Below are 17,010 nucleotides of genomic sequence, written 5' to 3'. Positions count from 1 at the left end.
AGGCCGTCTTCCGCTCACGCCCCAACATCGTGCAGCCCGCCTCCAGTGGTGTCGCGACAGGCGTGAATGGAGGGACGAATGGAGACGTGTCGTCTTCAGCGATGAGAGTCGCTTCTGCCTTGGTGCCAATGATGGTCGTATGCGTGTTTGGCGCCGTGCAGGTGAGCGCCACAATCAGGACTGCATACGACCGAGGCACACAGGGCCAACACCCGGCATCATGGTGTGGGGAGCGATCTCCTACACTGGCCGTACACCACTGGTGATCGTCGAGGGGACACTGAATAGTGCACGGTACATCGAAACCGTCATCGAACCCATCGTTCTACCATCCCTAGACCGGTAAGGGAACTTGCTGTTCCAACAAGACAATGCACGTCCGCATGTATCCCGTGCCACCCAACGTGCTCTAGAAGGTGTAAGTCAACTACCCTGGCCAGCAAGATCTCCGGATCTGTCCCCCATTGAGCATGTTTGGGACTGGATGAAGCGTCGTCTCACGCGGTCTGCACGTCCAGCACGAACGCTGGTCCAACTGAGGCGCCAGGTGGAAATGGCATGGCAAGCCGTTCCACAGGACTACATCCAGCATCTCTACGATCGTCTCCATGGGAGAATAGCAGCCTGCATTGCTGCGAAAGGTGGATATACACTGTACTAGTGCCGACATTGTGCTTGCTCTGTTGCCTGTGTCTATGTGCCTGTGGGTCTGTCAGTGTGATCATGTGATGTATCTGACCCCAGGAATGTGTCAATAAAGTTTCCCCTTCCTGGGACAATGAATTCATGGTGTTCTTATTTCAATTTCCAAGAGTGTAAATCAAGTGACTGCTCTAATAGTACAGGTAGCTTACTGCACAAGGGCGCATTGACAGCCACCTTCTTCCGACGTCAATGAGAATTATAGCCACTTCTCATTGCTCATGTTATCTAAATTCTCTAATTATAGTCAGTGAATAAATGTGTGAATTAAAAATGAAACACGTAAATCGCATGTCCACGTTTCTTGGCCACTAAGGTCCCCGGACCTTACCCTTTTCCATGTTTAGACTATGGGAATGGCTGAAAGGCGAAGCCTACAAAAAAACAATGTTAACATACGAGAAGATAAATCGTTGCCCTCCCTTATAAAAAAGGACAATTTAGCTGCGCGTGGCATTGTAAGTGGAAAAGTTCTTGGGTCGCAATTTCGTGTTTCGTTCCGGAAAATACTTTTGTGAATGAGGGGACACAGTGTCGATTGTACCGTGTTTACTAATTAAATATAAAGTTTAAAAACCATGAAATAAGACTTACAATAAAAATTTTAAAAATGACAAAAAAAACCTCCAAAAATAATAATATGTCTTGCCCCTTTAACTTTAATGTAGGTAGTAATATTTTGATCTGTGCTTTGTCGCGTTGGTGGACCGCTCACTAAATAAAACAAAAACAGAATACACCTAAAAATGATAAAGTATAAAATCTAAATACAAGTAAGATACCTAAGCAACGTAGGTAGATATGAAAACCACAATATCTGATAGATGAGTGTAAGCCTTAGCTAAATCTAAATACAAGTAAGATACCTAAGCAACGTAGGTAGATATGAAAACCACAATATCTCATAGGTGAGTCTAAGCCTTAACTAATTTGTTCCGAAAAATTCGCAATATAGACACAACCGTCAACGACGCCTGCCCTCATGCTATTCTAATAGTACGCAGTTCTGACATTCTGAATGTAGACCTTTTAAATTTCGCTCGCACCTCATGTGACTGTCACTCGCTCCGGCCCACTACAGCCGCCCAAGGGCCGAGCGCTCAGTACTGTACACTTGACTGATAACCTGTCGCGGGATATTGAGGGGCTGTACGTGACTAGCCGAGCGGTCCAAGGCGGTGCAGTCATGGACTGTGCGGCTGGTCCCGGCGGAGGCTCGAGTCCTCCCTCGGGCATGGGTGTGTGTGTTTGTCCTTAGGATAATTTAAGTAAAGTAGTGTGTAAGCTTAGGGACTGATGACCTTAGCAGTTAAGTCCCATACGATTTCACACACATTTGAACATTTTTGATATTGAGGGTGAAGGAAGAGGAGGGGAGGGGGGTAGAAACACGTACCAAGCGTGTTACGAAGTCTTGTTCGAGAATACTTGTTTTTCACGCGAGAAATAGATAAGTAATATGTGTACGGTACATAATTTGCCAACCTCACCAATGTATACATCCAGTATTATTTTGCAGTATTCTAGTACTGCTATTCTGGACGAAAACAGGGCGATGCAGTTGCACTCCCACTGGCTTTTGTACAATGTGCAACGCCTTCAAATACCACAGGCAAGGTTTTCATATTCTCTCGCTTGCTACTTGCAAACTATTAGTCCTAAAGAAAAAATGGATCTCTTTGAAAGAAATTTAATTTATTTAAATTTTTTACTGGGATACGTTTTCGCTGGAGGCCACAGTTCTCGAGTTATTTGAGAATAACGCGTCTGAAGGTCACTTTTATACGTTTTTCTTGAATAGTTCGAAAACTATGGCCTCTTGCGAAAACGTATCCCTCCTACAAAATTTACCTACATCACATTTCCTATAAGACAAACCTGTTCATTTTTTCAGTAACATTAATTGTTTGCACATAGTGAGCGAGAGAATATGAAAATCTTGCATGTGGTATCTTACGCCTCAGTATTGTGTTTACATTTCGGTGCGCGCGCTTGCAGCTGTAGCGGCTATAAAGCTAAGTACTGACATAGTTGTTTGTGCACTGTTATACAGTTATTAAATTTAATAGTTTTCAACGGTATTTCGTGCTGTTTGTGGCGAAATAACAATTCAATAAACTTTTGGAAACGTTCTATCGCTGTGTTTTTTAGAATTTTCTGTGCGTTGAAGTGCTTTAGTAAATTTCGTGCATTAGTTTTCAGCTGATGTTTCTTATAGTTTCTAGTGAAATGTTTCAGTAAAATTTTCATTTACTGTTTTAATATCATTGAGGGTTCCAGTGGCCGCGTGAATTCTTGGTTTTAGCTAATAATTTTGTGAAATTTTGTTCGTATTGGTATTAGTTGTGGTTTAGTAGTTAATAAAAGTAGTTGCTTTCTTAGTAAAGAGATAATTTCACGACCGCTATTGTGAGTTCTATAAATAGTTCTACTGGTGTAACTGAACTTAGGTAACGTAGACGTATAGTTTTTTTTCAGTAAATGTAAAATTTTACCATAAGTGAGAAGTGTGGGCTCTGTCGTAGATTTGTGTGTAGTGGGTTGCGGTGTGGGATTTGTTCAAAGTATTTTCATTGGGGGGGGGAGGATGCAGTGAGGAATCCTTTGGGCATTCTAGCGAGATCCTCTCCTGAGAATGTAGAATCTGTTCTAGAAATAAGTTGGCAAGAGGAGCTGGAGCGTAGGATCTCTGCCCTTCAGGTGCAGTTACAATATGCAAAGGAGGAACTAGATAGGTTGAGGAGGGTAAAGGGTGGTGGAGAATGGGAACTGGCAGTTGGCAAGAAGGCAGCTAGGAGGAGGAGGTATTCAGACGGCTGTACTTTGCGTATATGCAATAGATTTCACCAACTGTCAGAGTTGATTGGAGAGGAGCCTCTTGTAGTTGTAGGTGTAGGTGTAGGAAACATGCAGCAGTTCTCAGCAGTTAGGAGACCTAGGTCAGTTGCAAAGTCTAACAGAAAGAAGGTTCTGCTGCTAGGTAGTTCGTACGGTAGAGGTGTGGGCCAGCAGTTGCAGGAAGCGTTGGGGAGTGAGTACCAGGTCACCAGCATTGCGAAGCCTAGTGCAGGGTTGGCTCAACTGACTTGACAGCGTAGGAATTTTACGAAAGAGGATCAGTTAGTGATAGTGGGTGCAACAGGGAATAGTCTTTTAGGGACGGGGAATATGATGTAGGTGGTGACCTGGTAAAGACAGCTACTCAAACCGGTGGCGCTGAGGTGCATTTCGTGCATGTGTTTCAGCGTCATGATCGGCCTCATCTTAATGCAGCTGTCAGGCGCGTTAACATGGGGCTGGAGATGGCACTGACGGCAGAGAGCATGGATCACATTGCACTGGTGCCGGTGGAGACTATCAATACATCGGGTTTCACTAGGAATGGCATGCAACTCAATAACTATGCGAAGGGGAGGCTGGCTAAGCTTATGGATGACAGTGTAGTGGGTGGTGGTGGGCTACTCATGGAAAAATGCCTTTAGTAGTTGGTGTTAGAGCTGCACCTTTTTTTAGATTAAGTCAGCTGATAGGTATACCTGCTTAAAGGAAGTCCCTCTAACCAAGGGATCACCTTCAAAGGACATCATATTTCCAAGTAGAGAGAGAATTAGCATATTTTATCAAAATATAAGAGGTATTAGTTATAAAGTTAGTGAAATGCTTATAGATGTTGACTCTAAAATTATTGGTATATCGGAATATCACTTAAATAATTTGATAATTCAGAGGCTTCCTTTACCTGGATATAGATTAGCTGGCTGTTTCTCAAGGAGTTCCTTGCGGAGTGGTGGATTGGCCATGTACGTAAAAAAACAATATTCCATTTGAGGCCATAGACGCATCGCGTCACTGTACTGAACAGATATTTGAATGTTGTGCAGAAGCAGTTGAACTTAGTGAAACTAAACTTCTAATTGTTGTTGTTTTTATAGGTCCCCTAGCTCTGACTTCTGAGCATTTCTGCTCAAGTTAGAGAGCGCTCTTGATTCACTTTATAGGAAGTACAAGAAATTAGTTATATGTGGTGACTTCAATATTAACTGTGTATATGATGGTGCAAGAAAAAGAATGTTGGTAGATCTCCTAAATTCATATTAGCTGATGCAGACTGTTATTTTTTTCAACCAGGGTGCAGGGGAACAGTAGCACAGCCATAGACAATATTTTTGTTCATTCTTCGTTACTAGATGGGTGTTCTGTTAGTAAAAGGGTGAATGGCTTCTCAGTCCATGATGCACAAATTTTAACACTGAAAGGTTTTTGTACTCAAATGTCACATATAATTACAAACTATGTAGGAAAGTTAATCCAACGGCAATAGAGAGTTTTTTATAGCTCGTCAAGGAACAATAGTTGCTGGATGTTTACAGTGCCAATAACTTAGATGACAAATATAATGCTTTCCTTAGGTTGGTTGGTTGGTTTGGGGAAGGAGACTAGACAGCGTGGTCATCGGTCTCATCGGATTAGGGAAGGATGGGGAAGGAAGTCGGCCGTGCCCTTTCAGAGGAACCATCCCGGCATTTGCCTGTAGTGATTTAGGGAAATCACGGAAAACCTTAATCAGGATGGCCGGACGCGGGATTGAACCGTCGTCCTCCCGAATGTAATGCTTTCCTTAACAAATTTCTCATGCTCTTTGAGAGTTGCTTTCAATTAGATTGTTCTAAACGGGGTACTAGCAGTAAAATGCAACTTGGGTGGCTGACATGTGGGATAAGGATATCCTGTAGAAGAAAGTGGGAATTACATCAAAATGTTAGAAGTAGTCACAATCAAGCTATAGTAGCCCATTACACACAGTGCCGTAAGGTGCTTAAAAATATTACTAGGAAGGCAAAGAGTATGTGATACGCAAATAGAATAGCTAATTCACTGGATAAAATTAAAACCATACGGTCAGTTGTGAAGGAAGTGTCTGGTCAGCAGCACAAGGTCAATGATATAAAGTCTGTTGGCAGTAAATATAATTCTGCTATTGATAAATCAAATATATGTACAGTATTTAACAATCATTTTCTGAGCATTGATGGTGAATTAAATAAAAAATTAGTCTCTCCTGGAATCATATAACTCTCTTAGAAAATGCCTTTCCGAGATTGATGTCTGAAACACTCCCTGAAACACTCCTCTGTGATACAGACAGGGGGGAGATAGAGTGAATAATGAAATAACTGAAGACTAAGGACTCTCATGGATATGATGGAGTGCCTAGCAGAACATTAAAGTACTGTGCTGCACATGTTAGCCCTGTATTTAGCCATATTTGTAATTTTTGATTCAGGAATGGTCAGTTTCCTGAAAGATTAAAGTACTTAGTAGTAAAGCCGCTTCATAAAAAGGGAGAAAGGAACAATGCAGACAATCTTAGACCTATTTCTATGCCATCAGTGTTCGCTAAAATTATTGAAAAGGCTGTGTATATAAGGATAATTCATCACAATTTGCTATAAAGTGTACAGTTCGGCTTTAGAAGTGGTTTAACAACTAAAATGCTGTATTCTTCTTTCTCTGTGCGGTACAGGATGTGTTAAACAAAAAGGTTCGAACGCTAAGCGTATTTTTTTATTTAACTAAGGCGTTCGATTGTGTTGATCACAAAATATTGCTCCAGAAGTTAGAGGATTACGGAATACGGGGAGTAGCTCATAATAGGTTCACCTCTTACTTTAGCAACACACAGCAAAGAGTTATCATTCACAGTGTTGAGATTGGCTGTGATGTGGGGTCTGATTGGGGTACAGTCAAGTGGGGGTTGTTCCAGGGATCAGTGCTGGGGCCATTCCTGTTCCCTATTTATATAAATGATATGCCTTCTAGTATTACAGGTACTACTAAAATATTCCTGTTTGCTCATTACACTCGCTTGGTAGCAAAGGATGTTGTGTGCAACACTGGCTCGGTTTGAAACAGTGCAGTTCATGAAGTAAGTTCACACCTTGTAGAAAATCAACTAACACTAAATCACAGTAAGACTCAGTTTTTCCAGCTTCTGACACACAATTCATCAAAACCCGGGGTTTTAATTTCAGAGAATGGGCATATGATTAGTGAAACTAAAGAGGTCTAATTTCAAGGTGTTCAGGTAGAAAGTAAACTGTCGTGGAAACCCCACGTGTAGGATCTTTTTCAAAGACTTAACGCTGCCATTTTTAATATTGGAACGGTATCTGAAGTAAGTGATCGTTCGACACGAAAATTAGTGCACTTTGCTTAATTTCACTCGCTTATGTCATATGGTATTATACTTTGGGGTAACTCTTCCCATTCTAAAAGGATATTTTTGGCTCAGAAACGGGCGGTTCGGACAATAAGTAGAAAATTTGTGATAAGGTGCATTTGGATCAGACTTCCTTAACTCTTGTGCAGAAAGGTGTGCAGTATACTGCTGGATGCATTTTCGATACGCTACCACTCTAATTAAATAAATTTAGCATTAATCCATGTGCTTTCAAACCGAAACTGAAGAGTTTTCTGATAGGTCACTCCTTCTATTCTGTCGAGGATTTCCTTGAAAAATTTAGCTGATTCTTGTTGTATTGTTAATTGCGTTTACTTAAACTTATGACTCGACGTTTTTTTAGTTCATAAACATTTTATTTTTATCTGTTATTGGTTTTACGCAGTAATTTCATGCACTGACACGTTCCATGACCTGGGAGATTTGCTCCTCAATTTGGTCCTACAAAACTTTGTGTGTAAATAAAAAAAAATAAAAAAAGAATGGCGTTGCAGGTTGCATAAAACCCATGGGTAAGGGCAGCTGAATCACGCTCCTACGCCTCAAAAGCAAAATGAGTTAACATAAGCAACTGAAGGATTATTAATAAATGAAGTTAATTATTTTAAATTTGCAATTTAATTACGCCAATCACGTTAGATAACAGCACATCACTCGAATATGTACTGCACTTTAACAGTGTCACCACTGTTCATTCGTTCCATTCATTTATACTGCGTTTGTGAATCGCAATATAAAAATGTTCAAAGCAAAGAGATCTCAGGCACAAAGTTTGTACTTTGACACAATGAACAAAGCTTGTTGCCAATATCACAGCATTATATCACAAACCTCTTACTCTATTTTACAGTACCTCGCGCTCTGGTGTTAGCCGACTGCAGTGGGGCGGGGCGAGTGACAAATAATCGGTGAGCGTAAAATTTAAATGCTGTAGATACGGAAGGTCGTATGTGCATATTATCAGAATTGTGGCCCAAAATATTTGGCGGGATCGATTGCTGCGGCTTATATCTTGCAAATATTCTTTTTCCCCTAAAATATGAGATCGCGTTGATGACGTTTTCTTGTAATTTATGGTCTGGGCTGTATTTGCAAGGGATCAGTTAGCCCTTATTATCCGACTGCAGCAATCAATGACATCCGCGTGGCTTGAAGACATTATCCCAATTCATATGCATCCCTTTCTCACATTAAGAGTACCGGATCATAGTGCCAGGTTTCAACAGTGTAATGCGACATGTCACTCCTCTTCAATTGCAAGCAGGTTGCTTGATGAACACGCCAGTCTGTTCACGATCATAACTTCCACCCGCCCTCCACTCAGCTCCACCTCCTTCCCAGCAAATCACCCGATCTCATCCCAAATGAGCGTTTATGCTGTCCATACCCGCGCATCCATGACCACAGTGCCATCTATACAAGAACAGTTGTTGGTATCACCGCTCTATCTGTGGATCAGTATCTCCCTAGAATGATTACCAGATATCTCTTAGAGTTCCTCTCTCGACCTATTACTGCAATTCTGAGGGCTCGCGGATGTACTATTCCTTACGAACGTCATCACAACCACTGCCTTCCTCTGAGATATGGCACCACAGTGTATTTACAAATTCCCTCTGCGTAAGTTTCTCCCCCCAAACATTGCAGCCGGAATGTGACAGCATCTTTAATGTTCTTCTTTGTAGTCAATGCATTACGATCCAAAAGGTTTCTTCAAATTCCTAGAGGGATGAAAACCTTTTGGAGGCACATCTTGTCTATTGGCTGAATGATGAGAAACGCCCTATTTGAACTGACGCAACAATTCTTGTGTGTGTCTTGTAGAGTGTGACTAAGCAATAGTTAAGAGACGTTGTTCCGAGTAGGCTTCAGAACTGATTGTCCTTCGACTTTCCATATAATACACAAACAACATTTCCTTACCCTCCCAGAAACAGCTAGCCAGAACCTTTCTGGCTGACGGAGTTCGGAGTGCTTTAGGATTGCTGGGCGAAGTGGTATGAAACATACCCCTTACAGCTATTTTGCCTTCACGCCTTCACTGTAAACTCATCTTACGATTTTCTTCAGCAGGCGTTCACCTTCCACTTCGTAATGAAGCAGTCACCCGTTAAGTTTGGTGGATTTTAAAAAGGAATTTTGGAACGGAAAGGAACTCTTCTGACCTCCTAACTGTTTAGTAACGGCGTTAATCTTTTGAGCGCGAGAATAGGGCAGTTGATTCTACCTTGCAAAGTAGTGCCTATACAGTGTCAAATAATACCTACATAATGAGCCCGCATCTCGTGGTCGTGCGGTAGCGTTCTCGCTTCCCACGCCCGGGTTCCCGGGTTCGATTCCCGGCGGGGTCAGGGATTTTCTCTGCCTCGTGATGGCTGGGTGTTGTGTTCTGTCCTTAGGTTAGTTAGGTTTAATTAGTTCTAAGTTCTAGGCGACTGATGACCTCAGCAGTTGAGTCGCATAGTGCTCAGAGCCATCCCTACAGAATGGCAAGAAGACCTCCACAATGATCAGACGTACAAAAGTCCTCGCAGCCGTGATGCATGTACCAGACAACTGTAGATGTTAACAACAGCGGAAATGGCGGGAGAGCAGAAGTGGAGTGATGGGCGAATAACATGTAGACCGCCTTATGACGAGATTGCGCCGGAGGAAAATACCACAATCACGCACTGCAATGTACGAAGGCAACTGATCTTTTAACGCTGTCTCAAAGTGGCCTTGAGAGAAAGTTAATTTTACCGCCTACTCATGTAGAGTCACTTCTATTTAAAAATATAACTAAATGGTTAAATTAAATCGCTTAGTATTGCGTATCTTATTAAAATTTTGTAATGTCTGTCCCTGACCGCTGCCAATCTCTTAATTCTTCGAGTTACTTAACTTTCAAGTAAATACTTCCTATTAGTAAATAGGTGAATTTATTCCATTCACTGTGTAAACTAATTTACTAAATCTGTGAACAATTACATTTCCGAATTGTATGTCTTATTTATTTATTTTTTTGATGCAGTGAGGAATAGTAAATTACGCTGTTCATGGGAGTCAATATTTGAATGAATGAACGACAGTTTTTCTGTAGGTTGCAATGATCTCTCTCTTGGCACGCATGTCTGGTTATAACCTTTTTGTAGCACACGAGATTCAGTCGACAGCGTATTCAAAATACAATAACAAATTGCTTTTTACAATTCAACTAAAAATTTGCAGTAAACAACATGATTGAATGTCATACATATATAACAGACGACACGGCATGAAGGAATTATCCGAATACGACAGAAATTGGTAGATAGATATTTTTTTCTGTAAGTCTTGTAATGATATGACAAATAGTGTAACGTAGACCCAAAGATGGGGAGACAATATGATTGCGACACAATAAGACTGTGCTCAATATGCAACCGTAGGACCGAATTTGAATGATTTCGTGCAGCCGCTTATAATTACACGCGCATATGAATTTTCTATCTGGGAATACCGCCATAGCTTTTAACGTCGTCAGGTTGTGTAACGCAGCATCAATGTTTTGAATTGAACCACAAATGGACAATGGATTTGATGGCGGTAAACATTCGCATGTAATTGCAGTGCCAATTTAAGCCGTAAAATAACATTTTAAAAACATAAACTTGAGTGCCGTGTGTACTGCACCGCGTTAAATCTAGAAAAAATCGGTACATCGCCAGTAAGAAGGCCTTAACCCGACTACGTGCCTGGAGAATTTCATACAATAAGTTGATGGTGTCTTAGATCTACAGCAAAAACAGGAAGTCGCCTAAAGAAGAGAAAATTACGACGTATCACAACATCCAGCGAATGGGTCAGAACAAATGGCTTCGAAACACGATATTAAGTTTTTTCATAGAGTGAAGTTCTGAGGCACATGCACAGGATGGCTTCAAATATACGCCTGGAGTCGTATTTGGTGAAGTTTATGGATGTATCTCAAAGACTCAGGAACCCAACGTATGGTTCGCGGGAAGAACGACTGCCGGAAAGCCTCCGTGCGCGCTCGAATCTCTCTAATTTTGCATTCGTGATCTCCTCGGGAGGTACAAGTAAGGGGAAGCAATATATTCGATACCTCATCCACAAACGCACCCTCTCGAAACCTGGACAGCAAGCTACACCGCGATGCAGAGCGCCTCTCTTGCAGAGTCTGCCACTTGAGTTTGCTACACATCTCCGTAACGCTGTCACGCTTACCAAATAACCCTGTGACGAAACGCGCCGCTCTTCTTTGGATCTTCTCTATCTCCTCCGTCAACACGACCTGGTACGGATTCCACACTGATGAGCAATACTCAAGTATAGTGTTTTGTAAGCCACCTCCTTTGTTGATGGACTACATTTTTTTTACCAACAATTAATTTTATATGATCATTCCACTTCAAATCGTTCCGCAGGCATACTCAAAGATATTTTATAGAGGTAACTGCTATCAGTGTTTGTTCCACTATCATATAATCATACAATAAAGGTTCCTTCTTTCTATGTATTCGCAATATATTACATTTGACTATGTTAAGGGTCAGTTGCCACTCCCTGCACCAAGTGCCTATCCGCTGCAGATCTTCCTGCATTTCGCTGCAATTTTCTAATGCTGCAATTTCTCTGTATACTACAGCGTCATCCGCGAAAAGCCGCATGGAACTTCCGACACTATTTACTAGGTCATTTATATATATTGTGAAAAGCAACGGTCCCATAACACTCCTCTGTGGCACGCCAGAGGTTACTTTAACGTCTGTAGACGTCTCTCCATTGAGAAAACATGCTGTGTTCTGTTTGCTAAAACCTCTTCAATCCAGCCACACAGCTGGTCTGATATTCCATAGGCTCTTACTTTGTTTATCAGGTGACAGTGCGGAACTGTATGGAACGCCTTCCGAAAGTCAAGGAAAATGGCATCTACCTGGGAGTCTGTATCTAATATTTTCTGGGTCTCATGAACAAACAAAGTGAGTTGGGTCTCACACGATCGCTGTTTCCGGAATCCATGATGATTCCTACAGAGTAGATTCTGGGTTTCCAGAAACGACATGATACGCGAGCAAAAAACATGTTCTAAAATTCTACAACAGATCAACGTCAGAGATATAGGTTTATAGTTTTGCGCATGTGCTCGACGACCCTTGTTGAAGACTGGGACTACCTGTTCTCTTTTGCAATCATTTGGAATCTTCCGTTCCTCTAGAGACTTGCGGTACTCGGCTGTTACAAGAGGGGCAAGTTCTTTCGCGTACTCTGTGTAGAATCGAATTGGTATCCCGTCAGGTCCAGTGGACTTTCCTCTATTGAGTGATTTCAGTTGCTTTTCTATTCCTTGGACACTTATTTCGATGTCAGCCAATTTTTCGTTTGTGCAAGGATTTAGAGAAGGAGAAAGGTTTAGCAAGATTAATAGAAGGCAGAGTTTAGACTACCTAACAGATCTCGCCAAAATTGGTCGATACAACAAACGTTGCAGGGTGTTGCCTCCCAGATGACTTTCCAGCAGGGTAGACGAAATATCACCGACGGTGAACCAACATCTATGTCTGATGCGCCATAATGAACTGCCACTGCGTGGTTAATGATAGTACGTCTGCGTCACAGGTGGTGAATTCAGCTGAAGAAGGTATACATACGTGACATGAAAAACTTTAGAGCAGCTAAGTATGTCTTCCTGATCACCTTTCAGTGTAAGATCACGTTTTCTGGAGGTTCTGATTTAAGATATTGTATAATGTTAATTCACAAATGTAGCCCAGAAAATTCACTCTGACATACAGAGGTTATGTTCCATGGCTCTTGACAGTCCACAGTGGCAGACGACTCCATCGCTGGGCACGGACTGATGTTCCGTCCACTCCATCACCCGTCATATTGTGGAGAACTCGTTTCTCTTCTCATAGCTACTACATAAACCGATACCGCGAGAATTGCAATGAAACGTACAATCGGAGCTAGGTACAGCAAGTCGTATTTCGAATATTAAACACAGTTAGCCATAATCAAATTTGGCTCTAATTTGCGCCTCTATGGAGAATCCAACGAGTAAGCCATGCCCTGCATCGCTGGAATAGCTATGGCGTCCATTGAGCTCGGCATCGCTGCTTGCGGAATATGCCTCATTCGATTTTGGTTCGCATTTGTTAGCGGCTCACCATGCCACTATGTGTCGGAGGTGATTAATTTTCTCGCCGAAATTGGTCGATACTACAAACGTTGCAGGGTGTTGCCTCCCAGATGACTTTCCAGCAGGGTAGACGAAATATCACCGACGGTGAACCAACTTGTATGTCTGATGCACCATAATGAACTGCCATTGCGTGGTTAATGACAGTACACCAACTTGGTATAATCAGCCAGTGACTGAACTTAACATTGGAGCCAATTGCTTGGGTCTAGACAAAGCATTCGCTCAAGTAAGCCACAGTTATCATTTGGCAACAACAGTGAAGCTGAGCTTCTCTGAGTTTCTCGCTAAGTAATCTGCGAATCTGTTACCGATGAACAGTTGTAACGCTTAATGGCAAAAGAGCAAATGAAAAGTAATTAGCATGAGCTATAAGACAGGAGGGCCGAGCGAAAAAATGGTTCAAATGGCTCTAAGTACTATGGGACTTAACATCTGAGGTCATCAGTCCCCTAGACTTAGAACTACTTAAACCTAACTAGCCTAAGGACATCACACACATCCGTGCCCGAGGCAGGATTCGAATCTGTGACCGTAGCAGCAGCGCGGTTCCGGACTGAAGAACCCAGAACCGCTGGTCCACAGCGGCCGGCTGTGCCGAGCGAGGTGGCCCAATTTTTAACACACTGGACACGCGTTGGGAAGGACGACAGTTCAAACCAGCGTACGGCAATACAGATTTAGTTTTTCCGTGATTTCCCTAAATCGCTCCAGGCAAATGTCGGGATGGTTCCTTGGAAGGGCAAGGTCGATTTTCTTCCCAATCCTTGACATAATCCAAGTTCGTTCTCCGCCTCTAATGACCTCGATGACGACGGGAAGTTAAATCAAATACTCCTTCCTTTATGAGACAGGATCATTATTCACCACTATTATGGAACCTTCCTTGAAAATGTGAACTATTTCCCGCATACAAATTTGTGAGACAATGGGTATGCCGACCATGGGGATTACAATCACCGAAATGGAATGAATAAAAGCTAAAGGAGATCATCGACAACTTTTTTGAACCTTCTGGAGAAAATATAAACGGAAAAAGTAATATTTTACATAGGAGTTAACAGCAACAAATTGGGATCGCAAATGTGGGTAAAGAAGTTGGAATAGGTCCAATGCCTTTGAATATAGAAAGTGACAATAATTCAAGTTCCAGTTTAAAAACGCTGTAGAAAGAAAACCACTGCTATGCCTGACGCCGAATTTGAACAGCATATTATTGACGCAAGGAGAAACGGCGTGGAAGAAAAAATTTAACGAACATTTTACCAACAGATGGCGCTGCAAGCCTCTGCAAATAAATGCGGTCGGTTACAAACGACAAATGAATGTCAGTATGACGGCTATGGTTCGAGCTGCACATTACACCATCCGTAATATTCAGTGCACATGACTGCACAAGTTCGGCAATGAACAGTTGTGGCACTGTTTGTTAGGCGTCATAATTATACAGCAAATCTGACGTCACTCTGAGCAGCTCTTTCTACAGAGTTTTGAAACTGCGACTTTAATAATTAGGAGCCGCTGATATTGGAGATACCGAGCCACGTGGCTTATTTTTTATTCAGAACTTCACATATTCAGTCTTTGTTTAAACGCAGGAACGCCGTTACGGCGCAAACTGTTCACTCTAAGGCCGAAACACTGCTCCGTGATCTGCGCACCTTCGCCAGAAATCCTGCTGCTAGCCGAACGCCGCTGTAAATGGAGATGAGAAATTTCTGTCCTTCCTTTCTGTTTCCACCTTTTAAGATAAACTGAAAGCACAGAACACGTAGCGCTCGCAGTGCGGGCAGAATCGAATATCCCAAGCTTTCTCGAGGCGGAGAACAGAGCAGAAGGGCGACTCGAGAAGGTACTTTTAAAGCTGCAATCCCTGGGCTCACCTTCGGTAAGCCAGCCGGAGGAAGTGAATACAAGAGGAGTGTGCCTCCGGGTTATTGCGCAGTGGGATGCAGACGGAAGCAACTTACTGCAGAAAACTTCCAGAGAAAGCAATCTGACCTACGTAGCTTGTTTCCCTAGACACCGCTGTGCTTTTAAATAATGCACTCGTCCTCCTCTCCAAGTACAACATCGTCTGCACAGGAGGGTGGACTAGTAAGTTTGGTAAGAGGAGTGATACATAAATACCAACCCGCAAACTGAGATTAGTCCTCAGCACAATTTTCATTGAGCTCAAGGCATATGTCCCAGCGAGAATTGAATTTTAAAGCTTCCAAAAATTAATTTTTCCAGCAGCTATTGTCTTTAGTATGCGAAAATTTTCTCCGCCCAGTCGGAGAACAGGAATGACACGCGAAGCAAAATATAGAGAAAACTATGAATAGGAAACTGTTTCGAAGAATAACTCCCACAATTTTGACATTGCAACTGTCGATGTTTGAAAAAAAAAATAATGAAAAGGAAAGGAGATTGAGATTTAATGTCCGATAGGGACGAGGACATTACTGACGGAACCCAAGATCCGTTTGGCTAAAGGATCGGCAGGGAAATTGGTCCTGTCATTGTTCAAAGGAACCATCGCGGAATTTCCCATACCACGCGAAAATCTATATCCGGAAATCAAAACTGAGTCTCGTTTATTAACCACAGTGCCACGTCGTTTGGTTTTTTATATCCGCCTAGTGAAAGAGCACATCCTTACACTCTAATATCGGTCGTTTCCGCTTTTGACTGTTACGCTGACCATTTAATAGCACTGCAGAAAAATTACTGAAAAACCAGGTGGTACTTTCACTCTGCTAACAAAAAATTTTCAGTTTCTTTTATAAGCACTTTGACCATTCTGGAATCTTACCATGATCTGACTCAATATTTGTGCAGCTTTTCTCAGATTGTTTTTCATTATAGGCAACTGCATCATGAGCATAATACCTTTGGTTCCAGTTAATGTTGCCTGCCAGCTGATTAGCATACAATATGAACAGTAAGGGTAACAACACACTTCCCAACGGAACATTTGAAGATATCTTTAAATCTGTCGATGAAAAAAAATGGCTCTGAGCACTATGCGACTTAACTTCAGAGGTCATCAGTCGCCTAGAACTTAGAACTAATTAAACCTAACTAACCTAAGGACATCACACACATCCATGTCCCAGGCAGGATTCGAACCTGCGACCGTAGAGGTCGCTCGACTCCAGACTGTAGCGCCTAGAACCGCACGGCCACTCCAGCCGGCTCTGTCGATGACTCTTCCTTCTATCTATCATGTTATGTCCTTCATACAACGAAAACTTCAATCCACTCACAAATTTCGTTTGATACACCATATGATAGCACTTTCATTAAGAAGAGTTGGAGGTTAATAACAGATAAATGTCATCATACCGAAGGTTCATATGAACACCAAAGTGATTAAGTACCCGGTGGTTATAGACTGAGGTGATAAGCCATGAGATACCTGCTATATCGTGTCGGATCTCCTTTTGCCCAACGTACTGCAGCAGCTAGATGAAGCATGGACTCAACAAGTCTTTGGAAGGCCATTGCTGAAATGTTGAGCCATGCTGCCTCTATAGCTGTCCATAATTGCAAAGGTGTTGGCGGTGTAGGATTCTGGACATGAAATGACCTGTAGATTATGTCCCTTAAATGTTCGTTAAGATTCATGTCTCGAGATATGGGTGGCCAAATTATTCGCTCGAGTTGTTCAGAATGTTCTTCAAACCAGTCGCGAACAACTGTGGCCTGCTGACATGACGCCATCGCTCTTCGGGAACTGGCCGGCCACTGGGGCCGAGCGCTTCTAGACGCTTCAGTCTACAACCGCGCGACCTCTACGGTCGCAGGTTCGAATCCTGCCTCGGGCATGGATGTGTGTGATGTCCTTAGGTTTGTTAGGTTTAAGTAGCTCTAAGTTCTAGGCGACTGATGTCCTCAC

This window comes from Schistocerca piceifrons, chromosome 6, assembly GCF_021461385.2.
Source record: "Schistocerca piceifrons isolate TAMUIC-IGC-003096 chromosome 6, iqSchPice1.1, whole genome shotgun sequence".
In the NCBI taxonomy this organism is placed as follows: Eukaryota; Metazoa; Arthropoda; class Insecta; order Orthoptera; family Acrididae; genus Schistocerca; species Schistocerca piceifrons.
This window is presented reverse-complemented; position numbering follows the sequence as displayed.